Consider the following 4,363-nt stretch of genomic DNA (forward strand, 5'->3'; position numbering starts at 1 on the left):
TAACTTAGTATATTTTAGGCATATAATGAGAAAAACCTTTATGCAGAAAGCACTAACACCCAATCTCTCTGGATAATATATCTCAAACCTCTACTTCCATTTATATTCAGCAGTAGTAGCCAATAAGTTCCTACCATAGCAAATTCAAAATCACATACATTGTAAAATGTGTGATTGCTTTTAATAAATTATAACACTTTAATAAAGCTACTTTTTTTCTGCAGTTATCTGAAATATGTTTTATTTGAACAACCTGCTGGCAAAAAGGTGAGAGAGAATTGAAAGACGTTGATGATTATGTATTATTACTGCTTTTAATTTTATTTACATTGATTTAAAATCTTAACTAGTGTAGCTTACTCTCCTTGCATTGAATGGATTTTAGAGCTAAATCCTAATCAAGTCCTATTAAAATTTATTTTTGCTCCTATTCCTCCAGGCCTCTCCACCCCCCAAGGAACCTTGGCTAGTTTTCACTATGGAAGGGAGTCCCAACGGTCATGGTCTACCAGTTATAGTGGAAACCAGACTGTCTAGCCCTGTAGGGCTTTGATAATTGGTTGTGAGGGCACCTTGCTCACTTTATTTATTAAGTTATTTAGGACACTGTACATGTAGAATGGCGTAGCAAAAGCGTCACTTCAACACTGTATCGCTAGAACTTAACTCCCCCGCCATATGGCCAGTTCCACCACAAAACTTGATTAGCGTAAAATTGCAATGCAGTTTTGTTCATCTCCAGCTATAATACATATTGCCTGCCGTATTCTATTTTATGCATTTATATGTTTTTTTTTCATCTCTGCTATATATTATATTCATATAATATTATTTATAAACAGTTTAAGAGAACAATTTGATAACTATTAGCATTATATTGCAGATTTTATCTGCATTTTAATTTTGTGCTAATAAAACATTTATTTTATACAGAGGATCGGTATTCCCATTCTCATTTACTTACTGCTAATTTAAAAACATGTTAAGGAGCTTTGTTAGAAACATTGTAAATGCTTGACAGACACAATAAATAATTGAAACAGATAAGTAAAAGCAATGTGTAATAACTATTTCTAGCGACTTTTCTTGGGGTAAATCATTCTGAGCATATCCTATTAACTACTTTTTGTTCTTTTTTGACACAAAGTTGTCTGTAATTAATCTGTATATATATATACAGATAACCTTCATAAAGGTATATGTTGTTTTGTGTGAATAACATTATGCACAGAATAAAATACTTGGCTCTACTGTTTTACAGTTCATGCAGACAAGCGATATTTTGTCCTATTAATGAGTGCATTAAATCACACTATACATATAGCAAAGCCTGATGTCATGGGGCCAAAGGTGACATACAGGTTTGGGGCCCTGTTATCCCCTCCATTTATCAAAAGACAACATATACAAATGGGTTAGCGCAATATAGGCCCCTCAGTGCCCACTGGAGCCCAGGTTGTTTAATGGATGATCCGGGTCTGACATAGATGCTGGTCTGTTCAGTTATAGCCCATTTTTCATTGGGTATTCTGTTATCTGAGGTAGGGTGAGCCAAAACTGCACCGGCCTGTGCCAATGTAGTAAGATTTAAAGCACTGGCTCATTTAAGAAGAAAAACGTTTGCTTGTATGAATGAACACTTATTGTTGGAGCTCCAGTTGTTTTTACTGTTGTTTCTCTCCCTTGGTCATGATAACCTGTTACTTTTCACCATGCTGCAAACAATGCATTCTTACCATACTCTCTAAAGAATTGATACTGTTGTCTGGGCCTGATCATGAGTGAATAGAGGAAGTGAGATCCAGCTGCTCTTTTAGAAACACAATAGATTTGCCCCCAGAGTGATTCCCCATCAATAAAAGAGAGAACAACTTGACATTGTCTTGTTGTAACATTGATAGCAGTCAGTTAGAAATCTGTGATAGAAGTAGCCTATATGGCTAAAGGTGTTGACAACTTCACCATAGTAGAAAAGGTAGAGTCACGTGCCTTATTTATAGCCTGGGAGAGGTTTTGGGGTCTCAGTGTTAAGAAGGAAAATGCTTCCTAAATACATTAAACCCCAATTAAAGTGTTTCTTTATTCACACAGGTTTAAATTTGTAGGATTTGTATGTTGAGTTTTAGATGTATAGTCTGTGATTGTTTTGCTATATATTTTTTTAACACTATTGTTGATTGGTCAATGTCAGTTTTCACAATGTAAGTTATTTTCTCTTCTTATGGGAGCATCTGTATATTATACAAAAGTGAAATCCTTTTATTTCTGACAATGTTCCTCATTTTCAAAGCAGAAGCCAATACTTCAACATCATTATACACATATACAAATATACAAATGTCCCTGGGTTCCAAGTGTCAGTACAGAAAGGTCCTTCCGTTGCCTGAAATGAGCATCGCCAAATTCCTTATGTACGTTTTATTAAAATGTAGAAACATATGTAACTGCTATATTTGGGAACAAATCCACAACATTCGAATTACTAAAATGACACTGATTTGTGAAGCCATGTCAATTGATTTTTTCCTACTGTCCTTGTGTTTGTCACTCAGGTCCGATATGCGATTGCCGTCAGCTCTTCTGGGATGGGGGAGGGTGCAGGGGGGAGTGTGTGTGTGTGTGTGTGGCACATTCTTTCCAGTGCCTTTCAGTCATTCATATCATTATGTGGATGCTTACAAGTGAAACACATCTTTGTTAACCTATTTGTAGCCATTTGGAGAGTTATTTATCAGGACAAAAAAGGGAGCCATCTGCTTGCGTTTGTAACATGCACATGTATTATTGTGTTCCTGTAATTTGCACCAAAAGCCAACAAGTAAAATATAAATGCATCTATTAATAAATGGTAAATAGTACAGATTTTACGAGTTTGAATCCTCACCTAAGAAGTTTAAAGCTACATTTCCTTCTGCACGAATATGCTTAAAGACTTCTTAACAATACAGTACAGTAGGGAGTCTATTCTGTTTCTCTACTTTTCCCCCTGTTCACTGATGTTTTTTATAAACTGCATTATATTCTTGAAAAATTAACCCAAAACCCAAGTGAATGTTTCTGCTAAAAAAAGATTCTTACCGGAAAACATGAAAGAAACAGATTTGCGACACAAGCCTTTGATATCACTATGGTGCCTGTGGAAATAGGAATATTATTGGACAATACAATGCATTACATTTCCTGTAAGTAATCTAGTGCAAGTTTGGAGCCTCAAATAATAGTATTCAAAATCTACTATAACAGCCGTCCCCCTGCCTAAACCATGTGACCTAGGACCTGCTCCCTGCATTTCTTTAGTATCACACACATTATCATTATTTACTTATAGAACGCTACAGATTCTGTAGCATGGGACAATCATATTACAGATATAACATACATGGAATATAACAATTACCGCTAGCACAGACACCTATAGAAATTCCATGCATGTGAGTGAACAAATAGCAGAAGATTCAGCTTAAGAGAACACATCAGTGTCAAATAAGGAAGACAAACATGAGTCACAGGGTAGACCCTGCTCATACTAGAGGGAGGGGTTAATGAGAGAAAGTATGTGCAAAGAGAACGTGAGTGGATGTGGTGGATGGAGGAAATAGAGGGAGTGGACATGTGAGTCTAGGGGGTAGAGTAGGCAAGCATAAAAAAGTGAGTTTTGAAGTATTGTAGGTTGGCGGAAAGTCTGGTAGGGTACAGCAAGGAGTCCCATAGGTGGGGAGCAGCGCTGGAGAAGTGTTGGAGGTGGGAGTGGGAGGAGATTATGAGAGGGGAGAGAGTTGATGGTCAGAGGAGGAATGGAGTGATCGAGATGTATGGAGGGGGAGCATTACTGAGGGCCTTGATGGTGAGGCTGAGCAGCTTCAACTGAATTCTGAAAGCAATGGGGAGACAGTGACAGGATTAACAGAGTGGGTAGCGGATGAGGAGTGCTGGTGGAGGAAGAATAGTCTCACAGCAGCATTCATGATGGATTGTATAGGGGAAAGGCCAGTGAGGAGGAGGTTATAGTAGTCAAGACAGGAAATAATGAGTGCACCAGAGTGTTAGGAACCCCTCCAGCCGGCACAACACAACCCGGAATCTACTCTGCCAATCAGGTGTTCACTGAAGCCCCTGATGGTGGGGACAGACTGGGCCGCAGACTGACAGGGGGTCGTGAAGTGTGTACCGACTGGGGAGAACCCAGGCAAGAAGAGTCAGGTCCACGCAGAGGTCAAGGGCCGGCAGCAGACAACAGTATCGATAAACAAGCTGAGGTCAGGAGTCACAGGCAAATAGCAGAACCGGTAAGCAGGCCAGAGATCAGGGTCACAGGAAACACGAGCGAAGTCCAATTCAAAGCCAAGGGTCATACACAGGGAGT

This window comes from Mixophyes fleayi, chromosome 3 (genome assembly GCF_038048845.1).
Source record: "Mixophyes fleayi isolate aMixFle1 chromosome 3, aMixFle1.hap1, whole genome shotgun sequence".
Taxonomy (NCBI): Eukaryota; Metazoa; Chordata; class Amphibia; order Anura; family Limnodynastidae; genus Mixophyes; species Mixophyes fleayi.